Source organism: Camelus dromedarius, chromosome 19, assembly GCF_036321535.1.
Source record: "Camelus dromedarius isolate mCamDro1 chromosome 19, mCamDro1.pat, whole genome shotgun sequence".
Taxonomy (NCBI): domain Eukaryota; kingdom Metazoa; phylum Chordata; class Mammalia; order Artiodactyla; family Camelidae; genus Camelus; species Camelus dromedarius.
Window position 1 is genome coordinate 18593654 of NC_087454.1, and position 26591 is coordinate 18620244.

The 26591-nt window shown below is 39.8% G+C and overlaps 11 non-coding genes across 11 annotated transcripts; 5 read left to right on the plus strand and 6 right to left on the minus strand.

Moving 5' to 3' along the window:
* Nucleotides 1–5105: 5105 nt before the first annotated feature.
* TRNAA-CGC (transfer RNA alanine (anticodon CGC)) lies at nt 5106–5177 on the minus strand. Its single transcript has one exon. It is a non-coding gene; the product is annotated as a tRNA-Ala (tRNA).
* A 2758-nt stretch (nt 5178–7935) lies between these two features.
* Nucleotides 7936–8008, minus strand: TRNAK-UUU (transfer RNA lysine (anticodon UUU)). Its single transcript has one exon. It is a non-coding gene; the product is annotated as a tRNA-Lys (tRNA).
* Nucleotides 8009–10029: 2021 nt separating this feature from the next.
* TRNAA-CGC (transfer RNA alanine (anticodon CGC)) lies at nt 10030–10101 on the minus strand. Its single transcript has one exon. It is a non-coding gene; the product is annotated as a tRNA-Ala (tRNA).
* A 3646-nt stretch (nt 10102–13747) lies between these two features.
* TRNAA-AGC (transfer RNA alanine (anticodon AGC)) lies at nt 13748–13819 on the minus strand. Its single transcript has one exon. It is a non-coding gene; the product is annotated as a tRNA-Ala (tRNA).
* Nucleotides 13820–14049: 230 nt separating this feature from the next.
* On the minus strand, nt 14050–14122 carry TRNAF-GAA (transfer RNA phenylalanine (anticodon GAA)). The gene has a single exon. It is a non-coding gene; the product is annotated as a tRNA-Phe (tRNA).
* Nucleotides 14123–16247: 2125 nt separating this feature from the next.
* TRNAA-AGC (transfer RNA alanine (anticodon AGC)) lies at nt 16248–16319 on the plus strand. Its single transcript has one exon. It is a non-coding gene; the product is annotated as a tRNA-Ala (tRNA).
* Nucleotides 16320–17037: 718 nt separating this feature from the next.
* TRNAA-AGC (transfer RNA alanine (anticodon AGC)) lies at nt 17038–17109 on the minus strand. Its single transcript has one exon. It is a non-coding gene; the product is annotated as a tRNA-Ala (tRNA).
* A 2125-nt stretch (nt 17110–19234) lies between these two features.
* TRNAF-GAA (transfer RNA phenylalanine (anticodon GAA)) lies at nt 19235–19307 on the plus strand. The gene has a single exon. It is a non-coding gene; the product is annotated as a tRNA-Phe (tRNA).
* A 230-nt stretch (nt 19308–19537) lies between these two features.
* TRNAA-AGC (transfer RNA alanine (anticodon AGC)) lies at nt 19538–19609 on the plus strand. The gene has a single exon. It is a non-coding gene; the product is annotated as a tRNA-Ala (tRNA).
* A 3628-nt stretch (nt 19610–23237) lies between these two features.
* Nucleotides 23238–23311, plus strand: TRNAT-AGU (transfer RNA threonine (anticodon AGU)). Its single transcript has one exon. It is a non-coding gene; the product is annotated as a tRNA-Thr (tRNA).
* A 1774-nt stretch (nt 23312–25085) lies between these two features.
* TRNAA-UGC (transfer RNA alanine (anticodon UGC)) lies at nt 25086–25157 on the plus strand. Its single transcript has one exon. It is a non-coding gene; the product is annotated as a tRNA-Ala (tRNA).
* The last annotated feature ends 1434 nt before the right edge of the window (nt 25158–26591 follow it).

Consider the following 26591-nt stretch of genomic DNA (forward strand, 5'->3'; position numbering starts at 1 on the left):
TTCTGCACCCTCCTCCCAGATTCCAGAAACCGCTATACACCTATATTTAGAAAACAAGGAGCCAATGAAGGGATTTCTGTTACAAAAATAAATTCCTTCCACTCTTAGCAATGGGGGTGGAGGGGTGGGGGGAGGTGCGGGCTAAAGGATAAAGATATTGGATTGCTTCCTGCGACCTTCTGATCCTCATTTTATCCAAAGAATACAAATCAAATCCACAGAATATGAATCTTCTGATCTTGCTCTGATTCTTCGGAAAGAAATGCAAGGAAATAAGTTAGAAATGTTACCTCTAAGATTGAGGTAAAACCTCTACTTCTGTTGTGCTTTATTCTCTGCAGAGGGAGTGGTTGGTTAGAATTCAGACCCCTTTCTCACCAAGGGTTGCAAACTGAGAAGGTTTTATCCCGGCCTAGTTCTGGGGAAGTCCCTGGATAGGGTGACCTGTGAGCAAATCTGGAGGAATAAATACGAATGTCAAATAGAAATGAAAGGAAAGCTGAGGATACAGCATGCATTCAGGAGTGAAAGTGTATGTAGTTTGGAATGGTTGGAGTTGGGGGAAGTAAGTTGGAGATGAGGCCAGAGAAATCAGCTTGACAAGATTACACAAGCATTTCTCATCTTTTCCCCTTGCTAAAAGAATCTAAATTTCATTCGTGTAGTAGAGATGATGGGCCCAGACAATTGGCATAAATTATGAGTCATTTAAAATAATTATGGTTTTTCCATTTCCTTTTGCCAGTGATTGTTTTAATGGTAGGTTCATGAACCTCTGGTGGATAAGACATACGAGGCTGTCTGCTTAAAATCTTCAGGTTTTTTTCAGGATAAAAGGAGAAACAAGAGAGGAGAGCCACACGTCTTAGTTTAGCATTGCTATTTGATTTTTGACGAGTGTGGTTAGAGATAACAGTCTGGAATCCTGAGAGAAACAGATAAAAATTATATTCTTTTGTAAATAACCATAATTTCCCTAAGAGAAATGTAAGAACAGCCCAAAAAAGAGGTTTTCTGTGACTATTAGTTGTCTGTTGCTGAATAATACTCCAAAATTTACAGGTTTAAAAAATTAATGTCTATTATCTCACAGATTGTATGCGTTGGGAATTCCAGTGTGGCTTGGCAGGGTAATTCTGGCCCCAGGTGTCTCTTGAGGTTGAACTCAGATTATCTACCGCACATTCAGTGCCCTGAAGGCTCGACTGCATCTGAAACATCTTCTTCCAAGATGGCTCATTCACATGTTGGTAGGAGGCCACAGTTTCCCATCATACCTGTCTTGTTGACTGACTCAAGTAGGAGAAGACTGTACAAAGGCATGATTACCAGAAGGCAAAGATCATAGGGGGTCTTCTTGAAGTTTACCTAAGACACTGTGTTACTCTTAATTGCTGATGAGTACTTATAGCAATACTCACAAAAGCATGAGTTTTACCTTTAGGAGTTTGACCAGATTCTCACATTAAATATCTAAATATTGGGGGGAACCCCATCATGCTTCCAGTAGAGGTGGGAGAAGCAAAACCATTTTGAAATATGCCAAAGCACTCTGTTGTTCTCAACAAGACCTGCCTTCTAAAGAATCTATGTAACCAGACTCTCACCTGCTGGGGTTTTGTCAGAGCCTAACTGACCTGGAAGGAGGAAAATACTCAATCCCAGCTGGCTGTAGACATTAACATGAGAGAAGGGAAAAACCCAACTCCACATACTTTGGCTATCCCATTTCACTTAAAACAGGAAGAAAAAAACTTGAGAAATAGTTGTAAAGTTCACGACCCAGAGGCATAAAGTCATTAAAAGACTGAGAAGACCTAATCATAGGACTGTAGAAAATTTCTCTTCCCCGACACCTCACCACCACATTACTAAAGTCCTGTTTACCCTTTTATCAAGTACACCAAGTCAAGCTATCAAGAGAAAATTACAAAACATATCAAAAGGCAAAAAAAAAAAAAAAAAAAAAAAAAAAAAGACAGAGCAAGAGCAGAACTAGACATGGCAGGGATGTTGGAATGATCAGACCAGGAATTTAAAGCAACTATGATTAATTTTCCAAGGGATCTAATGAATAAAGTAGGTAGGACACAAGAAAAGGTAGGCAATGTAGGAAGAAAGATGAAAATCATAAAAAAACAAAAAGAAATACTGAAGATTAAAAACATAGTATCAGAAAGGACAAATGCCTTTAATGGGCTTAATTAGTAGAGTGGACATAACTAAGGAAAGACTCTGAACTTGAGGATATATTAATAGAAATCCCAAAACTGGAAAAAAAAAAAAACTGGGTAAGTGTGCAGGTAGGGAATAAAGGGGAATCCCTGTATCTTTCACTCGGTTCTGTATTTTTGTTTAAGTTTCATGTAAACAATATCATGTTTCAACTTCTATATATACTACAGCACACTCATCACCTAAAGTTTAGTTTCCATCCATCACCATACAGTTAATCCTCTTTACCTATTTCATCCTCCCTCCACCCCCTTCCCCTCTCATAACCACTCTTCTGTTCTCTGTATCTATGTGTTTTCATTTTGTTTGTTTATTTTATATTCCACATATGAACGAAATCACATTGTATTTGTCTTTCTCCACCTGACTTATTTCACTTAGCAGAACACCCTCAAGGCCCATCTGTGCTGTTGCAGATGGCAAGATTTCATCTTTTTTGTGGCTGAACAGTATTACATGGTGTGTGTGCATACATATCTATACATTTATATCTATACATATATCTAAATCTATCTTACATCTTCTTTATCCATTAATTCGTTGATGAACACTTTCCATATCTTACCTATTGTAAATAATGCTGTAATGAACATGGGGTGCATATATCTTTATGAATTCATGTTTTTGTAGTCTTCTGATAAATAGCCAGAAGTAGAATGGCTGCATCACATGGTAGTTCTATTCTTAGTTTTTTGAGGAATCTCCATAATGGCTGCAGCCCAATACAATCACAAGGGTACTTTCAAGTGAAAGAGGGAGTCAAGAGGATCAGAGTCAGGGAGAGATTTGGAGATGTTACACTGCTGGCTTTCAGGACAGAGGAAGAAGCCACAAGCCAAGAAATGTGGGAAGCCTCTAAAAGCTGGAAAAAGCAAGCTGTGATTTAAATCTTAGCATTCTAAAAGGTCCCTTTGGAAGTGAAAAATGGGTGAAAATGAATGGTTAATTGAGAAATTTAAAGATTGGACGGGCAAGGCTCTTAGAATTTAGCTTCATCCTTGAGGTGGTTCCTGCTGGATCTCAGTCTCATGAGTTTAAAAAAAAAAATCAGCTGTACTTCAGGCCCTTGGGAGAGTTCAAGCCTCTGACTATGCTTTCTCCTGGGTTCTTAAGAAATGGTCATAGGACAGGTCTTTATGTTCTGAAATTTACTCCTGAGTGAAGATCCTGCCACAACTCATCTGAACTCATGCTATAATAACTGAACTAGCCTTGTTTTCATCTCATTTCACCAGTCATAATCCCTTTTCCACATTATTTACAGAACTAAATTTATAAAATTAAAATCCGAGCGTGATCATCTTGTTTGTAATGTTTCATTGGCTCCTTATTACCTATTGGGTCTTCTAGGAAGGTAAACATAGGGAAATTGTCATTGGAAACTTTTTTTTAGTAGCTGCACTTTTCTTTTATGTTTAAGGAATCTGACAGTTTTAGAGTCAGATGCTTGCTTTCCAAGGCTACTGCCATTGTTCTAGCCAAGTAGATATTCTTTTCTACTGAAGTTAACCATATTCAGTATTTGCTTTTTGCAGCCCAGAATACTAATTGATACAGAGTTCAAAATCTTTAATGAACTATATATTCCAACATCTCCTGTGTTTCCCTATCTCATCCTATATTCCAGCCATATGTGACTAACTCAGTTTTCTAACATTTTGTGTCATGTCTTCATGTAACTTGCATGATGTTTATTGTGACTAGAATAACACTGTGATTCTCACTTCCAGCTGTAAATCTCCCACTTATTCTTTATTACATATCACAAGTGTCTCTTCTTTTGTGGAACTTTGCCTGCCCTACCTCACCAAGAAGATTTGATTCTACCTTCTTCTGTCTCCCAGTGTATGTTTTATAAACCCCAATATGGTAATTATGATAAAGATAAATGATAAGTATTGTTTAGGTACTGGCTCTCTCTCTCAACTGTATCCCCTGTTAGCATAGTTACATAGTAAATTATTGGATTTCCTCTTAACAAGGGCAGAAAAATACATGTTGCCATTATTTTAATGTATTTTTAAATGTGGACAGAAGCATTAAGTAAATTACTGTTACATTATTGATAGTGCAAAACAGTCTGTTGAATCGAGGAATGAACACAAGTACAATGCCGAAATTACGTTAAGTTTAAAAATTCATTTAATTACAGCTGCTCAGATTGTAACCTCAATTGGCTCCTCAGTGCCGACAGGCAATTTTTTAAGGGCATCTAACCAACTCTGCCTTCCGTTTCCACAGGCTATTCCTAACCCTTACTACTTTCCCAGACCTCCTGTACTGGACTGTGATCAGCTCTCCTGCACAGATACCTTGAGTAAAGCCAAAGATGCAGTGAGAAATAAAATGGTAACTATATTAGTAACTATAGCATATGAAGAAATTCCTCTTATGGTCCTAGGATGGACCCTTGAATACCGACATGCAACTACCACATCAACACTAAAAAGACATGATATTTTGTTTTCCCCTAAAAATAAATCACTAAAATATTTTATCCTTACGGATTATTTTCCAGCAGAAAGTGGGAATGGATAGGACCTCTTTTAATTGAACTGAATAATTCTTTGATATGCAGTTGCATTCCCTTTTCCTGGACGTGTTCATAGGATATATTTACTCCTGAATTGTCCCTCTGGCTTTATACTGCTGGCTGCATAATAAAACACCCAAAGAAAGTTTTCAGGAAGGAGGGGATATGGCGGTGGTTAGTTAACCAAACAAAAGAGAAACACACAGATGGAAAACAGCTCTATTTAAAGAAAATGCTAATGGCAAGAAAGAGAAAGGGCTAAAATATTTTATTTAATAATGAGCGGCCAAAGGCTGAAATAGACGAAAATGAAATGAAAATTAAATAGGGAAGCCCGTGGAGATGCCGGGGATCGAACCCGGGGCCTCATACATGCGAAGCATGCGCTCTACCACTGAGCTACATCCCCTGCTGGAAGCTAGCTGCTGGAAAGGATTCCTGTCCTTTTAAACGCTCAAAGCGTTTTACACAGTTATTTTGTGTTCAGATTGCCGTCACTGAGGATGAGTTACACCTAAAGTCTCCATTGGGGATCATTGGGCTCTAGGATAAGAACCTTCGATTATTTCATCCTTGTGTTATCTTATTTAACCTTAGTAAGGATCTTAGGAGATAAATACTATTATTACTCTCATTTAAGTGCTAAGAAAATGAAAGACTAAATATTTCCTCCAGAGTCACATGACAAGTAAGTGGCAGAGCTGGAATTTGAACACAAGCAAACTATATTTTAGCATGTTTGTCTTATTTTTTTTAATTTTAAGCTAAAAGTTTATACGTACTTAGTCCTGTATCTATTTTTTGCAATACCACTGTTCTTTCTGTCTATTCCGGTTCAATTCTATTTTGCTTTGATTATTGTAGATTTACAGTATGTTTTATATCTACAAAGGAAACTCTTCTCTCACTATTCTACTAATTTTTTTTTCAATATCCAAACTAAATGTATCTGAATTTGGGGGAGAGATTTTTATATTTATAGGCTAATATGAGGAGAACTGATTTTACAATACCAAGCATTCTGATCTGGGAACAAGAAATCCTCTCCATGTACTAGAGTATGTATATAAAACCCTCATTAAGATAGTATTGCTTTTTTTTTTTTTATATATATAACTGGTGGATACTTTAATTTATTATGTTTACTCTTTATTACAATTATCACATTGCCTCCTTATATTTCCTTGTAATTGACTATTGTCATGGTGGTTTTAAAATGTCCACAAATTATTTAATATTCTTCCCTTAAGAACAGGAGACTAATTTTCCTTCCTTCTGGGAAGGAGAACCACATGTCCTATTGAAAAGGAATCATATTACTCTATCTCAATCCTGTCATCATTGTTCTCTTTCCTCTGGTCCTCTTTTGTTCCAAATGGAAGAAATGATAAGAATTATTTGATTTAATGTCTGCCAGTTTACCTGTGATGTAATAGTGGGGATTCATCTGTCAAGCATCCTAAATGGAAAGCTGGAACATTATTAAGCAAATAACCTCTGAATGTCTTCAAGGAGCCTGGATTGAAAAGGCTTATGTAAAAATTGTATACAAAACTTATCATATTATATCATATATTACATTTATTCTCTATCTAATTAAATTCTGTGTGTTTGACATCTAACATATGACCTGAAATAGAAGAGAACTACTAATTGTGTATGTGTATGTGTGAGTACAGTATGACTTTTATAAGAAAATACCTCAAGATTTGCAGTCCTAAAATCTGGGCTTGAAATTTAATGTTATTTGAAAGTTGGTGACATAGGACAAAATTTTGAACTTATTTCATTATCCTTTCCATATCCGTAAAACAGGATCATGTAAAAGGATTTTTTATAATATCAAAAGATGTTATGCACGGTATGTGCAGTGATATTCCAACACATGAAAAGGATCTTTCAACATGACTTCTCTGGGATTCCTTTGAAAAAAAACCACACATTGGCTTCTATTTTCCCTCAGGATATAAATTGGTTTAATATATGCTTCATATGTTTTAGGATTTTCTGAATAGAGTATTTTGGGCATGGGTGTGTTGTGTCTTCTGATTAAAATGTTGAGTTCCTCAGAAAATTCTGTAATTTAAGAGTTAATCTCACATACTTCCATTGAACAGATGTTTCAATAATGTTGTGCAAAGAAAACTGGATCTTGCCACAAAAAATCATAAAATAATTTTTGAGATATAACTGGAGACAAACAAACAAAAAATCCTCCATATCAGGAATGTACAAGACTCCACTTGGAATCCAGTTTGCTTCTGTCACAAAGTAGAGTAATGATTTAGCAGGGACACTGAACATGACCTTAGCTGTGCTTTACACCAAGACACAGAGGCAAATTAAAACCAGCTCAATTTCCCCACCCTACACATTTCTCTCCCTCACTGAGACCTGTCACTTTCCTGTTTCCTATTCTAAAATTTTAGTAGTCCAAAGAGTCTTTTGGACCAATAGAGATATAAGTTCTTCCAGACAAGTTAGTTCCTTTCAAGTTCAAAATCTACTTCATGGGATTTCTGTGAACATGAGCAGAAGTCTCACACAGTCAGAGGAGGGCAAGGAGATAGCAATAACCTCAGCTGCATTTCTAAGCATTTTCTGGGATTTCTAAGGAAGTTCAAGGAACATTATGCTACCTGGAATGAAACCAGAGTCCAAGATCACTCTGGTTTAATACACATTTTCCCATGAGTATCATTAATAAGTTCCCAATCTGCAAGTCACAATACATCTTTTCTATTCTCACTCTACGCACTATCCCTCTCTTCCATAATAATAAAACTCATCTCAATCATAGATTCCTACAGAGTTGCTGTCTTAGGGAATCACTGTGGTTGCCAAATACCTTCACAAGACTGCGTCTTAAATTTGCAGGCATCTCAGTCATGTTCAAATCCAAGCTTCTCCTCCTTTCTGTCTCAATCTAACATCCACAAAACAAAAACATAACAGACTACCAACAAGCTGAAAGGAATCCATCCTTACTCAAAGCGATCCCATCATCGAAGATTTCACCCCTTTCTTGCTTAGTTGCTGGAAAGTTTATCTGAATGTCTTCATTCAAAGGGTTATTGATTACTTTTTCCTCTGGGGGCTCAAATGCTGAAAGTACTCAGTATATACTTTTTAGATATAAGATTGCCTAAGGAAGAAAACTTAAACTCCGCCCGAACAGGGACTTGAACCCTGGACCCTCAGATTAAAAGTCTGATGCTCTACCGACTGAGCTACCCGGGCTCGCCAGTATGTGGTTTTCTGACCGCCTAGTAAAGGTGAGTTCATTAGGTTCTTTTCAGTTTTGTTTTGCATTCTCAAGGTGTTAAAAACCAATTGCTTTACCTGTACCTTATATCCCCAAGCCAAAAGCAGCTGGTGGATCCCACTTCTACACGCACTAACCTGCTGCCACCACATCCAGGCACTGGGTTTGAAACAATTTGGCTTCTCTCAAAAAATTCAACCACAACGGTTCTCTCTGAAGAGCTCAGCCAGGGAAAGAGCTCCTTGATGCTCTTGAAAACAAACAGACATTGGGTAAAACTAAGCGGGATCTTTCTGTTGGACAAAAGTTTTCTGCTCACTTCCCTAAAATGTACAGAATTCCAATATTTCCTTGTTCCTATAGAATGCAGAGAAACGAGGTGGAGCTTGGACACGTCCTTCCAACCCACTTATGCAAATCCCATCCATGATATCCCTCAGGGACTACGGTGTCCAGAGTCTCAGTGCTCTTCGGAGACTTTCCATCTTTCATGATTCCGCTCACTGTCTTAGTTTATCTGAGGCTGTATAGAGGCTCCATGTTTACTCCAATAAGTATGAAGAATAAGAAGGAAAAGATATATCAGTGTTCATAGCATGGAAAACACCCAGTACAAGCTTTTGCTCTCTGCTAGGAGCAGCTAGGAGTCACTAGAAGGAAAATAAAGAGGACAACAGAGGTAATTCACTCAAAAAGAAATTTAAAAGCAGTCCGTACTTGGCATCTGCCCTGAAATAGACCCTGCTTTGTAGAAGCATTTCTCAACAGGGAGAGTCTAAAAGCAACACCCTTGGACCTCTGAAATAAAAATGGAACCTATTTTGATATATCCATGCAACGCAGAATCATGTTCACAAAGTAGTTCTATAATTTTTATTGGCTCCTTGTTTATACTGATAATGTTTGTATTAGGAAACACAGAAATTTGTGCATCTATTTATTCTTACCCTTCCCTCTTCATGTCCCGGATCCCACATATAATTCCCCTACAAACACACACACACACACACACACACACACACACACACACACACACACACACACACACATCCTTTGGTTGTATCTCGGAAGTCTTTGGTACGTTGTTAAATCATGTACTCCACCTTATGACTTTATTTAAAATTCTAAAAACAAGAAACTGGAATTCAGTGGGCAAAGGTAGAAAATGTAGAAGGGAAGAAATTTTAAATTCACTACTCGCCAATATCCTTGCGATATTATTTCAGCCAGAAATGTGTGTACGAAGTTGAGTGTTCTCTGGCCTGTGGAAATCTCCAGTGAGACCCAATTTACCAACTACCAGAACAACCGCTCTGCTAAAATCCGGCATCTAACAACAACAACAACAACATAACAAAAACCAAACCAAAACAAAAACAACCTTTAACACCTTAAGCCTAATTTTCACCCAAATCAAACTGTTCCTGCCAGCTAATAGTGTTTGGTTGTTCAATGTTCTCCCAGTCACTCACTCAGAAAGATCTGGGATCCGCACCCCCACCTCAACTGCTTGCGTCCAGTAATTGACCGCGCTGGATAGGCAGGTGGAGGGAAACGGGGCGGGAGGGGCTCGACAAGAAGGTGTGGCAGGGGAGGCAGGTGGCAGCTTTTCTCTTGTCTATCACATGACGCAGATCTGACCGTTCAGTTAACTAAAAGAACTAGAATAGGACCGTTTCTTTCCCCCTTTACTCTGTCCTTTTTCTGTCCTCCCCTTTCACGACATACCCAATAAAACCCAATTTGAATGTGCCAGTGGTGGCAGGATTCTCTCTTCGGAAGTAGGAGATTCTGGTGGGGATGATTCCTTTTTTTCTTCTTCTTCTTCTCCTTTTTTTTTTTTTTTTTTTTTTTTTTCGTTTTGCCTGTGTCCCTCCCTGGGAGGTGGTAAGCCCGACGGAGTGAAAATGGGAAAATTATAAAAGCAATCCACTGAACTTCCTTTAACAGAGAACAAGAGAAATAAGAGGAAAAAAAAAGTCGGTAAGGAGACAAGTGGAGGTGCCAGGGATCGAACCAGGGACCTCGTACATGCGAAGCACGCGCTCTACCGCTGAGCTACACCCCCGAGGCTCGGACGCTATTAGCTGTTTCATACAATATTATTTCTCCTTTTATTTTTTATTTTTTATTTTTTTTTATTTTAATCTAAGAGTTGACCGCTGAAAGTCTACCAGGTTCACAATTTCTGAACTTACTAAACGGGATACTTTCTAGTGTCTTCACTAGGAGAAGAGTTACTAGATTGTAGTCAGAAAGGCACCACTTCTGACTCCAAGAACTTCCCCTTCTTGTTAGCCTGTTCCAAGGCCCAGTCATCAGTAGACAGTTTGGGTGAAAGTTACTTGCCTCCATCAGGCAAGTTTAAAGGAAATCATGCCTCCAACAAATACCGCAGCAGTCGTGATTCAGCACAGCAGTGATGATTGCAGTGCTTCTAAGTGCAGAGGCAGCTGCCAGCTTTAGTTAAGATGTTGCCGGAGATAAGGTTCCTGTCTCGCACAAAAAGGAATTCAAGAGCGAGCCATAGTAAAGCGAAAGTAGATTTTTTCGGGGAGATACAAGCTCTATAGACAGAAGGCAAGAGAGGCACCCCAAGGTGTTTAGTTTTTATGGGATGGGTAATTTCAAAGGCTAACAAGAGGGAGGATTACTCCAACTATCTGGGGGAAGGGGCGGGGATTTCCGGAATTGGACCCCGCCAGCTTTCTGGCCTTTTATGATCAACCGCGGAACTGTCCTGGCACCTGTGGGTGTGTCATTCAGCACGCTAGTATATAACAAGGAGCATCTAATGAGGCTCAAGGTCTACTGGAAGTGGAATCTTCTGCCATCCCGGACAGTCGATTCTAACCAGTTAACCTATCCTCAGCTGCTGTGTCATTTTTTTTTAATGGTTGCACCATCCTTTGAGAGACGTCTTTGCCTGTTCCCTCACTGAGAAGAAGCTGGGATCCACATCCCGCCACATGCCACATTCGGTGGTAGATCTGAACTACTGCCATCTGTGTAGAAGGGAAATGAGGGGAGAGAAAAATCAGGCGTTAGGTTTTTGCTCCTCAGCCTTCACACAGGCACAACGAACACAAAAGGGAATTTAACAAGATTGCCCCAGGGCCTGTTTTACTTTTCTTTGATCCTTCTTTTCTTTCTTGTACCTACAGAAACTGTGAAATGGAACCAAAGGAGTATGCGCTCATTCACGTGGTGGTCGCATGTTGTTTCCTCTCCTTTGAGGTCATCCTTAGTGAGCATGATTTTTGCTTTCATTCCTTCTAGTCTTACTTGTGCTGATGTAGCTTGAATGCATATGGCTTTGAAGAGGAAAGAAAAACACAGTATTAAAGGAATCCAAGAACAGCAATATTTACCATTTATAGGTAGTATCTCAATATGATGAGGATCGAAATGATTCAAAAAACTGAAGACCAAGATTGGTCCTACCAGTTTTAGGCAGAAGTGTGATCATTCATGAATTAAATTTGGTTTCTTCACTTTCATTGAAGGGTAGGTGCTAAGGCATAGTCGGTTATTTGTAGAAATGTGCTGTCTAATCAAGCAACAAAGTTATTGAAACTTAGGTAACAGTTCTGTTCTTTTAACAGAACAAAAAGAGTTCTTTGAAAGGAAGATTGAATTCAAAGGCCGTTGGAACAGATACTCTGTGGTTTTCATAACACTAGTGATGCAGGAGATTTTTATAAAATGGCACTTTATTAAAAACTCTGATGTCCAAGACATTAGTGACAAGTTGCATGAAAAATGCTGGCTTGGAAATGTTGGCTGAATGTATGGCAACATAAAAATAAAATGATTTACTATCCATATCAAAGAATATCAAGAAAGAAGTTGATGTAAGAGAAGAAATTGGGTTGTCATACCTGGATCTTTATGACCTGACTTTTCATCTACTTTCAGTTTTCTGTATTCTAATCTCAGAGGTGAACCTCTCCTTCATTTAAGAATGCTTAATATTGTTCTGTCCTGGAGCCCTTAAAATTTGGAGTTTCCAGACAAAGGACAAAACTCTACCAGTGATGACATATCAGCTACTGGGGTATTTTGTCAGTAAGAAGAATACGAAGGCTCTGATATTTTTAAAATGTCAGTGATGTTCAGCAATTTCCCTGATGTCACCAGTTTAATAAAGCAATGAAATCAAGATGGTTAATGTTAAATATTTTCTCATAACACCTTTCACATCACACTCTCTCTCTCATACACACACATATACAATATAGTGATTCTTATTTTATGAGTCAATTCACTGTATCTTTTGACTGATCCTCACACTCCCCTTCCCTCATGCACAGAAACATAAAAAATCTCAAAGAAATAGAACTGAAGTAAAAGTGTGTGGCTGAGTAGCACACTGGAATTTCTCACCACCCAGCTTTCCTAGACTTTTCCAATTGAATTTTGGATTTTTATTTTAAAATCTTTAAATGTAATCACAAACAGAACTAATCAATTAAATGTAGTACAGTTGATGGATTATGATAGTTCCATTTGGATTCCAAAGTTTCAATATGAAATTCTCTGTAAGAAAGGGGAATATATTTTAAAATCTGAGAAACCAGTTAATTTTGATATCACTCCTATGATTACCTGTGTGTTTGTGTATGCAAAATAAAACAACAAAATATCTAATATTAATAATAAAGGCATTTGTAATGGAGAAGTTTGAGCTGGAGGCTAAATTCTACAGTGAAGGTGAACAAATGACAATAGGAGATGTTAGTAAAGGGGAAAAGAGATCTCCAGAGGCAGATATAATAGGAAAGTTTGCATATCAGAATAAAGAAGGTAAAGTCATCCCACAAGAGCAAGCAATTGTCCTAAATCCATGGAGATGGTGTGTCTGCATTTTTAATACTTCCATAAATGCTTAAGACTCCTCTACATTCCTCCTTTTGCAGCCTTTTCAAGAGGTGATGTTCTCTAAAACATACCAAGACTGTGAGTTCAGGACAAGTAGAAGGAGGAAGACATTTTCCTGCACTCTAGTTTATTCTTTCAATTATGGAATCAAAAAGGACAGGACAGGGATGGAAGTCTGCATGTTGAAAGAGCATCTCCCTCCTCCTTAGCTCAAACCTAGCATTATTGAACACAGACACCTCAATCTATCAGGAGAAGGCAAGGACACAGAATAGTGACTTACTTTTTAACTAGAGTGATCACTCCTATACCTGTCATCAGGGCTTCATGAGACTGTGGCCAGTGCAGTTCACAGGATTCTGTGTCCAGCAAATTATGTAGCCAGTCTGTCCTACATCTCACTACTGGAGAATCCCGTGTTCTTCACCCCAGAGGAGGAACTGTTGCCCCCAAAGTACTAGAGCAGGCTGATGTTTTCAGATTTTCCAGCCGCTTAATTTTTAACTTTCCCCGAATTCAGGAGGAAACCCCTCCTGAACTGATTCTTGACGCTCGTTTGAAGTACATAAAAAATGAAGTGGGAGCAGGTCAAGCGTCTTAGGAGATGGTCTTTCAAGTCCAAGAGATTTTCCAGCGCTCAGAACAGTTTTGCGTAGTATGAGACTTTTGCCAACCTAGCGGTAATGGTGGGAGAGGAGGGAATTGAGACAAACAAGCCTCAATTATCTCGTTGTATCCGGAAGAGAACATGGCATAGTAGAGATGAAAAACGAAAGCAGAAAACTGTTCTTACAGAAGAACAGAAGGAAAAGAGAACGGACTAACATTCCAAGTGGAGGTGCCGGGGATTGAACCCGGGGCCTCGTGCATGCTAAGCACGCGCTCTACCACTGAGCCACACCCCCTCACTGGTCACAAGTGACGTGTAAAAGAAATTTTAATTGGCAGAGCTTGCACGTCACGTGAAAGCAATAAAAAGTGGGCTACTCTTTTGAATTCCGACACAGCATTGGGCCTATTGGGCAATGAGACTTTAGCAGGCTAAAGGAATTCGATGTTCGTGAGCACCTTTCACAACTCTTTCTTCATGGACCACAAGGCAAATTACTCTCGGAAGCGACTAAAACGCTCGGTCTGCCGAAACCCGGGATCGAACCAGGGACCTTTAGATCTTCAGTCTAACGCTCTCCCAACTGAGCTATTTCGGCTGGCTGGAAGTTCAACTTCCTGACATTTAGTTTTTAAGATTTAGGCTGTTTTCAACTTCTGTATTTCAGAAGGTTTCAGATTCCTTCAGCGTGGCTCTCTCGTTCCACAATATACTTGCCTGCCCAGAAGGAATTGGAATTTATTGCCTTCCATGTGTGCCAGTTGCATCCAATTCTTGGCAGCGTGAATGAACTGGCAAAGGCCAGGGACTTGGAAAAAAGGTGATAGTGAGGGACTCGATGGAAAGCCTTTCTGCTCCTCTGCATCCTATCACTTGACCCAGAAGCAGCTCAGAAACTAAAGAAAATATTACTGGGGGGCTACTAATTTTCTCTTCGTTCTTTTGTCTCTCACAATGGCACTGAGTCCCCGAGGCTGATGATTGTGTTTGTTGTCTCAGGCTCGGGAGATGCTGCATGAGCCACCTCTTTTTTTTGTTTGTTTGTTTGCTTGTTTCAATCAAATGTTCCTTGGGAAGACAAACCTCAACAGTGATGATGAGGCCCTTGGAGAGGAGTGAAGGGGTATGAGTTTAACTTCGCTATTGAGCAGGAAAAAGTAAAGGAATATAAAGAGGAAAATGGGAAAAGACTGTGCAAGCATGGTTTAAGAGCGTGAAAGAGGGCAGTAATGGAGGTGCTAGAAGTAAAAGATTGCTTCAGAGATACTGGCTTAGAAATGTTGAATGAATATGTGGCAAAGTTAAATTAAATGATTTGGTATCCATATCAAGGAACATCATGAAAGAAGTTGTAGATGTTAGAGAATAAATTGGATTGTGAAACCTGAATCCTTATCATCTTTTCATCTCCTTTCAGTTTTCAGTACCCTTATCTCAGCAGTGAACTTAACCTTTATTTAAGAATGCTTAATACTATCTCCTGGATCCCTTAGCATTTGGACACTCCAGACAAAGGGCAAAACTGTAACAGTCATGGCATGTCAGCTGCAGGGGTCAGTAAGGAAAATGAGAAGGCTCAAGTAGTTGTTAAAATGTCAGTGATGCTCAACAATTTCCCTCATGTCAGCAGTTTAATAAAGCAGTGAAATCAACATGACCTTATGTCAAATATTTTCTCAAACATATACATCTTACATAGAACATACACACACACACACACACACACTACAGAGATTATTCTTTTATGGGTCATTTCATGGTGTCTTGTGACTAAACCTTACAATAGCCTACCTCTATTCATGTACACACACATTTAAAAAACCCTCAAAGTGAAGTGTAATAAAAAGTGTGATGCTGAGTAGCATATTAGAATATCTTACCCTCCAACTTCCCTAGATTTTTCCAACTAAATTTTATATTTTTATTTTTAAATCTTTAAATGAATTCACAGCCTGAACAGGTCAGTTAACATAGCACAATTGAAAGATTATGATAGTTCCAGTCAGACTCCCAAATTTTGATATGAAACTCCTTTAAGAAAGGAGGATGTATTTAAAAAGCTGGGAGATCAGTTAATTTTGAAGTCACTCCCATGATTACATATGTGTGAGTGTGTGTGTGTGTGGGGGGGGGAGGTGTTCAAAACAGAACAACAAAAAACGCCTACATCATTGATTAACAATGACAGCATTTGAAACGGAGAAGCCTGAGCCAGAGTCTAGATTCTGCAGCGAAAGTGAAGGAAATGAGGATGAGAGATGACAGGGCCAGCGGAAAGAGAATGCCAGAGGATGGTATAGTAAGAAGGTTTGCCTGTAGAGCAAAGAACCTCCAGGAAGAACCTGTAAGCAGCGCCTGACATCTATAAGCTAGGAAGAAAAAAAAAAAGTCTTTAATACAATTCATTTATACTTTAGATTTCAAGAACGTGATCCTAGAACATACATTTGGCCAAATCACCAGATATTAAGGATGGGTAGACGTAGTGGGTCTTAAATCTGAGAGAGTGAAGGGAATGTCTTCTTTGGAGAACGTGACCTCAAAGCTACCTACAGCACTGGCTTGGAGTCGCTTGGTGGGGCGCTCCTTGCAAGAAAGACATATACTTTGAGTGGAGTGCGCTCGCTAGAGTTTGTGTAATTTAGTTCAGAGAATAGTTGATTTTCCATGGCTCAGCAAATCTCCACTACTTCCTGTTAGGAAAGAAAACGCGCTGAAACGGCGGGGGTGTAGCTCAGTGGTAGAGCGCGTGCTTAGCATGCACGAGGCCCCGGGTTCAATCCCCGGCACCTCCACTTGGGAAGTTCGTTCAGTTCTCACTTGGCGAAGCAGCAAGGCTTTTGTCCTTCTGAGTGAGCAATAAGCGCAAACTTCCCTGCTTCAGTTACCAATTCTGTTACGCCTAGACCATATCCTCTTCCGAATACAGAGAGATAATTGAGACTTACTTGCCCTCAATTCTGTGATTCCCTCCACTTCTCTGCACTCACTTTGACGAATCTCTGCTATGTTGTTGGACTTCGTCTTCTCCCTGGCAAAACATTTTGGGATAGTTGCTGTTTGCTCAAAAGGAATTTTAAAACGCCGATTCAGAGGGGCAGGGTGGAAAACAGAACCAGAAGAGAAACAGTGATTCATTCAGCATTTCATCATTGAGGGTCTCTGTGTTCTGTTCCAAGTCATTGAGGCGATGTAGGAGAATCGGGGTATAGTCCTGGAAAGGAATGCTTGCAGTTTCAACTAAACAACAAAACAAAACTAACGAATCAGTGGTTAGTTTTTGCATAATATAAGCCAACATAGCAGAGATTCGTCAAAGTGAGTGCAGAGAAGTGGAGGGAATCACAGAATTGAGGGCAAGTAAGTCTCAATTATCTCTCTGTATTCGGAAGAGGATATGGTCTAGGCGTAACAGAATTGGTAACTGAAGCAGGGAAGTTTGCGCTTATTGCTCACTCAGAAGGACAAAAGCCTTGCTGCTTCGCCAAGTGAGAACTGAACGAACTTCCCAAGTGGAGGTGCCGGGGATTGAACCCGGGGCCTCGTGCATGCTAAGCACGCGCTCTACCACTGAGCTACACCCCCGCCGTTTCAGCGCGTTTTCTTTCCTAACAGGAAGTAGTGGAGATTTGCTGAGCCATGGAAAATCAACTATTCTCTGAACTAAATTACACAAACTCTAGCGAGCGCACTCCACTCAAAGTATATGTCTTTCTTGCAAGGAGCGCCCCACCAAGCGACTCCAAGCCAGTGCTGTAGGTAGCTTTGAGGTCACGTTCTCCAAAGAAGACATTCCCTTCACTCTCTCAGATTTAAGACCCACTACGTCTACCCATCCTTAATATCTGGTGATTTGGCCAAATGTATGTTCTAGGATCACGTTCTTGAAATCTAAAGTATAAATGAATTGTATTAAAGACTTTTTTTTTTTCTTCCTAGCTTATAGATGTCAGGCGCTGCTTACAGGTTCTTCCTGGAGGTTCTTTGCTCTACAGGCAAACCTTCTTACTATACCATCCTCTGGCATTCTCTTTCCGCTGGCCCTGTCATCTCTCATCCTCATTTCCTTCACTTTCGCTGCAGAATCTAGACTCTGGCTCAGGCTTCTCCGTTTCAAATGCTGTCATTGTTAATCAATGATGTAGGCGTTTTTTGTTGTTCTGTTTTGAACACCTCCCCCCCCCACACACACACACACTCACACATATGTAATCATGGGAGTGACTTCAAAATTAACTGATCTCCCAGCTTTTTAAATACATCCTCCTTTCTTAAAGGAGTTTCATATCAAAATTTGGGAGTCTGACTGGAACTATCATAATCTTTCAATTGTGCTATGTTAACTGACCTGTTCAGGCTGTGAATTCATTTAAAGATTTAAAAATAAAAATATAAAATTTAGTTGGAAAAATCTAGGGAAGTTGGAGGGTAAGATATTCTAATATGCTACTCAGCATCACACTTTTTATTACACTTCACTTTGAGGGTTTTTTAAATGTGTGTGTACATGAATAGAGGTAGGCTATTGTAAGGTTTAGTCACAAGACACCATGAAATGACCCATAAAAGAATAATCTCTGTAGTGTGTGTGTGTGTGTGTGTGTATGTTCTATGTAAGATGTATATGTTTGAGAAAATATTTGACATAAGGTCATGTTGATTTCACTGCTTTATTAAACTGCTGACATGAGGGAAATTGTTGAGCATCACTGACATTTTAACAACTACTTGAGCCTTCTCATTTTCCTTACTGACCCCTGCAGCTGACATGCCATGACTGTTACAGTTTTGCCCTTTGTCTGGAGTGTCCAAATGCTAAGGGATCCAGGAGATAGTATTAAGCATTCTTAAATAAAGGTTAAGTTCACTGCTGAGATAAGGGTACTGAAAACTGAAAGGAGATGAAAAGATGATAAGGATTCAGGTTTCACAATCCAATTTATTCTCTAACATCTACAACTTCTTTCATGATGTTCCTTGATATGGATACCAAATCATTTAATTTAACTTTGCCACATATTCATTCAACATTTCTAAGCCAGTATCTCTGAAGCAATCTTTTACTTCTAGCACCTCCATTACTGCCCTCTTTCACGCTCTTAAACCATGCTTGCACAGTCTTTTCCCATTTTCCTCTTTATATTCCTTTACTTTTTCCTGCTCAATAGCGAAGTTAAACTCATACCCCTTCACTCCTCTCCAAGGGCCTCATCATCACTGTTGAGGTTTGTCTTCCCAAGGAACATTTGATTGAAACAAGCAAACAAACAAACAAAAAAAAGAGGTGGCTCATGCAGCATCTCCCGAGCCTGAGACAACAAACACAATCATCAGCCTCGGGGACTCAGTGCCATTGTGAGAGACAAAAGAACGAAGAGAAAATTAGTAGCCCCCCAGTAATATTTTCTTTAGTTTCTGAGCTGCTTCTGGGTCAAGTGATAGGATGCAGAGGAGCAGAAAGGCTTTCCATCGAGTCCCTCACTATCACCTTTTTTCCAAGTCCCTGGCCTTTGCCAGTTCATTCACGCTGCCAAGAATTGGATGCAACTGGCACACATGGAAGGCAATAAATTCCAATTCCTTCTGGGCAGGCAAGTATATTGTGGAACGAGAGAGCCACGCTGAAGGAATCTGAAACCTTCTGAAATACAGAAGTTGAAAACAGCCTAAATCTTAAAAACTAAATGTCAGGAAGTTGAACTTCCAGCCAGCCGAAATAGCTCAGTTGGGAGAGCGTTAGACTGAAGATCTAAAGGTCCCTGGTTCGATCCCGGGTTTCGGCAGACCGAGCGTTTTAGTCGCTTCCGAGAGTAATTTGCCTTGTGGTCCATGAAGAAAGAGTTGTGAAAGGTGCTCACGAACATCGAATTCCTTTAGCCTGCTAAAGTCTCATTGCCCAATAGGCCCAATGCTGTGTCGGAATTCAAAAGAGTAGCCCACTTTTTATTGCTTTCACGTGACGTGCAAGCTCTGCCAATTAAAATTTCTTTTACACGTCACTTGTGACCAGTGAGGGGGTGTGGCTCAGTGGTAGAGCGCGTGCTTAGCATGCACGAGGCCCCGGGTTCAATCCCCGGCACCTCCACTTGGAATGTTAGTCCGTTCTCTTTTCCTTCTGTTCTTCTGTAAGAACAGTTTTCTGCTTTCGTTTTTCATCTCTACTATGCCATGTTCTCTTCCGGATACAACGAGATAATTGAGGCTTGTTTGTCTCAATTCCCTCCTCTCCCACCATTACCGCTAGGTTGGCAAAAGTCTCATACTACGCAAAACTGTTCTGAGCGCTGGAAAATCTCTTGGACTTGAAAGACCATCTCCTAAGACGCTTGACCTGCTCCCACTTCATTTTTTATGTACTTCAAACGAGCGTCAAGAATCAGTTCAGGAGGGGTTTCCTCCTGAATTCGGGGAAAGTTAAAAATTAAGCGGCTGGAAAATCTGAAAACATCAGCCTGCTCTAGTACTTTGGGGGCAACAGTTCCTCCTCTGGGGTGAAGAACACGGGATTCTCCAGTAGTGAGATGTAGGACATCTTCGGAGTGAGTAATTACTTCTTATTTATGCACACCACCCTCGGAATCAATTGGAACACTCAGTGTGCTGAAACCCAGAATTGAACCAGGGACCTTTACACCTTCAGTCTAACATTCTCCCAACTGAGCTATTTCGGCCAACTGCAAACTCAGCTTCCTGACATTCATTTTTAAATACATAGGTTGTTTTCACCTTCTGATTTTGAAAGTCTTCAAATTCCCTAAGCGTGGCTGTCTGGTTATTCTTATATTTGCCCGCCCAGAAAGACTTCGAATAATTTGTCTCCCATGCATGCCAAATGGATACAACTCCCGGCAGCGTGGAAAGGACAGGTGAAAAAGGAGATTTTGAAGAGAGATGATAGTGAAGGACTCAATGGAAAGCCTTTCTGCTCCTCTGCATCCTGTCACTTGACCCAGACATGGCTCAGAAACTAAGGGAACCTAAGGGAATATTTTAGGGGCTCCCTTACTTATCTCTTCTTTTTGATGTTTCATCTCTCATAATCTCCCAAAATACTGAGAAATGGAATCCAATAATGCTATAAATTTGCTGAAAGAATACAATATACAAGAACATTACCAAACTAACACTCGTCACAATATTCCAACTAACAGGAGGCAACTGTCACAAAAACTTGAAAATTTGAAAGTTTGAAATGGTATATCTCATCACAACAAAATTTCTTCACACACAAAAATTTTTAATGAAAATCAGGTTGCAACCAAGTCAGTTTATGATTGGCTTCTTTGTTAGCCAGGCAAGGAAATCATTTACTGTGGCAAGGTAATTAAGTAATGTTTACTTGTAGTAGCTAAAGGAATATGTCTAGATAAAAGATACTTGTTTAAAATTGTTAGTCTTTTGGTGAGAACAGTTGATTGAGACTTGAGGACATTGGGAGAAATATCAATGGTTGATTCTAAAAATAAGACTAGGGGTGGAGGGATAACTGGGGAGTTTGGGCTTTGCAGATACTAACTACCATATATATCCAGCCACTAGAAGATCCCATTGTGAACACTCAGAACATTAAGCAGGCCAGACCTCAGTAGCCTTCTGCCAGTTAGAAATAACTGGAGAATAAATTCAAACACACAGAACCTGAACCCCTATGGGTTCAAATTTTGTTTCCCCCAGTCAGAAAATCCTAAGTTTACCTGTTGAGCTGTCAGAATCTAAAGGTCCAGCCACGGCACATATATTCAACTAACTTGTTGAGAAATCTTGTCCTAGTTGCAAATCTCCTTTGCATTCTCTTCATTGCAGATAAAACTCCATTGAGAAGAAAAGCTATGAATGCTAGGAGTACAGCATTCATAGCTTCTCTCTTTCTGTCTTCCAATCCTTTAAGCATCCAGGCCAAGAGCTATAGCATCCACTAGAAAATGTCACTGCAAGGTTTGCAGATCGTATTGCTGGACTGCAAAGTGATGTTTCATTTCCCGGTAAGTATTGTGAATTCCTCCCTTTCTCTCTTTCCAATTTCACCACATACAGTTAAAGTCTTGAGGAAGCCTACTACTCTTCATCCCTCTGCATTGTGTTTTTCATTTGTCTCGCAGTCTGTGTAGGCAGAGGGGAAAAAATTGAGGGAGTGAGCATTTGAAGACACAAGGGTATGGTCCATAATGAGCCTCTCTCTTTTGGCAAATGGAGCTGCCACTCAGGCAATCCCTTGGCAAGCAGGCCTCCGAGTCGGCCAACTTTGGGAAGACCATGTGTAACTGTATCTTTTCATCTAGCCTGCAATGCTCCTTCCCCTGATATCACCACAAGACCAGATTCAGATAGAAGTTTCAGAAATAAAGGAGCTAAACAAACTAACCTCTGTTCTGCCAAATATGAGGTCCTCAAGGCCATCTTGTAAAGGAAAATAATTAGTCACCAACTTTTTCTCAGCAGCCACCTGTCTGGGTGGATGTAGGTGAGTTGTGGTGAGATTACAGAGCATGGAAGATGCCCTAGGTTTAATCTTCCATAACTCCATGCATGCACTTCTTCACAGCTCTTTTTTCCTCTCTTTTCTGTCTTCTCTTTTTTTTTCGCTTTTGCATTTCTTTACTCATCTTTCCCTGCTTACACTCAAGGGAGACTAGTTATCTAATTGAGTTGGTTGCCTTAAGCACTCAAGCATTTCTACTCTGAGGGCTTTGGAGCCCATGCCTAACCTAATTGTCTCAGAACAAGGAAGACTAGGTTGACTGGAACAAAGGAAGATATTGTTCACTGAGCACAGCAAACAGGCCCAATCCACATTAATGAGCCAGTTCATGATTCATTTGCAAAAGAATTGAGCAGTAGGGAGTAGGGGGGCAAGAATGGAAAGAGGAAAAAAATAGGACAGTGAACAAGTTCCTACTCCTGTTTTCTCAACTGCGCCTTTCTCAAGAAACAGGTTGCTAGCTGAGAAGCAAAAAGCCTGCCCACTCATTTTCTTCCACTCCCTTCTTATCTTCCAGATGCCAGTGAGAGCAACTAAGTGCAGTAACCAGACATTGAAGCCTGTAGATCTCAGTTCTGTCTCCGTGGGGAGATGCTGCGTAATACCCCCACTTGAAGGGGAAGATACAGCTCAACTGGTAGATAGCATGCATGAACTCCTGGGTTCAATCCCCTGTACCTCCTCTAAAAATAAGTAGGTAAGCCTAATTCAAGAAATAAATAAATCCACCACCTCTCACAAGAATGCTATGGCTATCCAGACACCAGTTCATTAAATAAGTGGATGAGGTAGAGTCCAAAGATTTTATGGTTTTGCTAGTTTCGTCCCCTGGAGAAAATGATCCATTCAGAATATTGATCTCCTTGCAGTTTACCAAAATCAGTGTCCCCGTGCTTTCTGAGGAAATCTGCGCATAGTCCCTGCCTTTCTATCTTGCTTGAATTTTTCTGCCTAAGTTTCCCTAAGGCTCCACATCAACCAAATACAGTGAGGTCATGTGGCGCAAAAGGAAAAGAAGACTGATGAATAACGCTTGGGTCAAAGCTGTAATTCACAGAATGGCTCTGACCCCAGTAAAAAGCCAAGGGAATGAAAGTGCAAGAAAGGAGTAATTTCTTCTTCTTCTTCTTTTTTAAGAAATGAATATATAGTTCTCGTTCCAAGCACTATTCCGAAATACATCAGTACAAAATCATTCTCTGACAAAAGAAAACCAAATTGGGGTTCTTCTGCGGGCTCCGTGGCTTAGTTGGTTAAAGCGCCTGTCTAGTAAACAGGAGATCCTGGGTTCGAATCCCAGCGGAGCCTTTCCACCTTCTGTAGTTGAGAGCTTATCTGTCCCACCAAGCACCTGTTTTGCTGTCTTAAAATTCGGCAGAATGTTTCCTACAGTCTGCCTGTCACCACCCTCCAATTTTGGATGTCACAGGTGGTTTCCAAAGGCTTTGGAAACAAAATGGAACTGATATGGGTACGTTAGCACAACGCAGGACTATACTGAGACAGCAAAGAACAGAACTGTGATTTTAGTACACTACCTTATTTTCTTGATGTTTCTTTTTGGAAACACAAACTGCATCTTCCCTTGGTATTTTCCTTGCAATGTTATCTCAGATATTCCAATCCTAATTTCATGTAGAGTTAAGAACAACTAATTGAAATTCAGAGATGGAATATAGACTGTGGCATGGATTTTAATAAAATATTCACTAGTGTTCTTGAGATAATTCAATGAAAGGTGTGTGGAGAGACTGGGTGTGGGTGTGGAGACGGATATACATAACCTCCAAAATTTGTGAAAGCATAAAATAAATGTTGACTTTATGTTGGTCAGGGACAATCCCCAGTACCTCCACAATTCATGGGATCAGTGAAAAATGCAAACTAGGGGCCCTTGTTCAAAAAACAGGGGGAAGGTGCCAGTAAAGATAGTGAAATATAAATTTAGCTTTCTTCTTTCTTCCTCTTCTCTTGACCTGTTATGGTATTTTTTAAGTTGCTATTTAATGTCATTGTAATTAAGTAAAAGTAACATTGTAAATTATAAGCATGAACTGTACTGTACATCTTTATTTTGCACATCAAAATTCACAGGGCATTGCAATCGCTGCATACATAAGGGAGAAGCAAGAAGCAAGGAACGCCAGACACGCTGCATGTGTTTCCCATGCTCATGTGCGACGCTCCGCTGTTCCATTGGACAATTACAAGATACGAATTCGAAGATATTATTGTCCAGGTGGTTGCAGGTGGTTGCCGAAATTGCTCATCCTCCCGAATGTTGACTAAAACAACCTGCCGAAACCCGGGGCCTTTAGATCTTCAGTCTAACGCTCTCCCAACTGAGCTATTTCGGCTAGTTAAGGGTAAAACTTCTTGACATTTACTTTTAAAAGTTGAGATTGTTTTCAACCGATTTTTAGAACATTTCAGATTCTGCAAGTGTTGCTGTTTAACTGTCCAATATACTCATTCATCCAAAAAGTTGTGATTCTGTCTAACATGTATGCTTCTTGGATCCAATTCCTGGCAGACTGGAGTGGTAGGTGGAGGAGAGAGACAAAACAAAAGTGATAGGGATTCACCGGAAAGCCTTTCTGCTCCTCTGACCCAGCTCAGAAAAATAATAGACATTAAAAAAAAAAAAAAAAAAGTCCTAGGGTCCCTTATTTCTCTCTTCTTTTCGTTCGTTCTTCCATAATCTTCAAAGACGCTGAGAAATAGATTAATTTTTGTTTATGTCAGATCAGCTTTCTGTCCTGGTGATGATTTCTAGTGAGCTGTTTCCTTTCTTTCATGCTCTTCCGTCTACTCTTCAACATAGTTTTTCGGCCCAGGTGAGAAGACCTTGGACAGAACTGACTGCGCTGAAAAGAAACTAAGAGCAGGAATGGTAACAACTTGGGTTTAAAATGTGTCGTTCCTGAGCTTAGCCATCACCAAAAAAAATCTAATTTAAAAATTGTAGAAATAATGGAGTTAACGGAATAAATGTTCTGACAAAAGAAAATAGCTTTGCCATAGAATACAGAAAATGGGTATATTTCCTAACATGTTGAAAAAAAAAAAGGATTTGTTACGCGGGGGTGTAGCTCAGTGGTAGAGCGCATGCTTTGCATGTATGAGGCCCCGGGTTCGATCCCCGGCACCTCCAGAGGTGTTTGTGGTGTTTTACTTTCATGTTTCTTCAGTTTTATGGGATCTGCTTTCCTACTTTTCCACTTTTCATTACTTTTTTTTCCTGCTCGTATGGAAAGTATTCCTCATTGCTGTGACAGCATAAGGAAGAAAAAAGAGAAGAAAAATACAGGCTTATTTACCATTTGTGAATGCCACCAATTTAACCAGCTTTTTAACCTGGACTACCATTTCACAGTACTACTTAAGAGAAAGAAGATCCAAAGTAAGATGGGCGGGAAAAAAATGAAAAAGAAAAAGAAACCTATGAGCAATTTCTTAGCCAGAATAACTAATCCTAAAGACACTAGCCATGGGAAAAATTAGGATGCTGGGAGCAGGATTCCAACCATTCCTGGAAAAACACTTTGGACTGTAAACCAAATGCCTTAGACACACAACTATTCATGAATCTTTATCACATACCTGGAATAGAATGCATGAATTTAAATAAGGGTTTTGTTTCTTTAGGAAGAGCCTGGAAAAAGAAAAGTAAGGAAAACCCCACTGCCAACCTGCTTTAATTTTGGAGACACAGTGATGTTCATCTTTACTGCAGAGAACACTTGGCTTTTAGATAAATTCAAGTAATGGAGAGATCTTGGCTTCTAAAAGCCAGCCACCTCCTTGTTTCTTCCCTATCCTTTCCACTGAATTCTCAAAAAGTTGAGAATCAGATGCTCAGCAGCAGATGTGTACTGTGGAGGCAAGAAATATTCCCTTTCAATAAACCAGATCTCATGGACAGTATTTCTGTTCAAAGGTTGTCCTTTGGGGACTGGGAATTTATGCTGTTTCCTTTTACAGACTGCTCAAGAGAAATGCAATTCCTGCAGAGATAGTCACTTTACTTGGAGGATGATGGCAGAAAATGGGACTTCTATTGGTCTTCTAAGGGAATTTTAGGGCCATAACAATAACCAGTATAAACCAAAAAAGAATATGGTCAGCCTAGGAGCAATCTCATTTCTTTGTTTTTCACGTATACTAATAATAACCTCCTATCTACTAGTCTTAATGAATAAACTGAAGTCCTCACTCGACTCACTCTTCAGAGGCCTTCTACTCCTAGCCACATGAATAGCCAAACTAGGGGTTCAGCGATGGCTGCAGAATTTGAGACTCAGATTATAATGTGTGTAGGTAGACATCCTCAAGAGGCTATCTTGTAAACATTTAAAATATGTCATTTCCAAATCCAAAATCAATGTTTCCCATTTATTGCCCCACTTTATGCTCCCAACACAAAAATAAATTTAAAAACTGATAAAAACAACAACAAACAGAACTCTACCTCTTCTATTTTTACTAGCTTTGTGAAAGGCATCACCATCTGCATAATCCAATCTACCTGCAAATTTTCTAAGTCCTAAGTATTGGTCTCCAATAAGAGTCCAAATCTTGGATTATT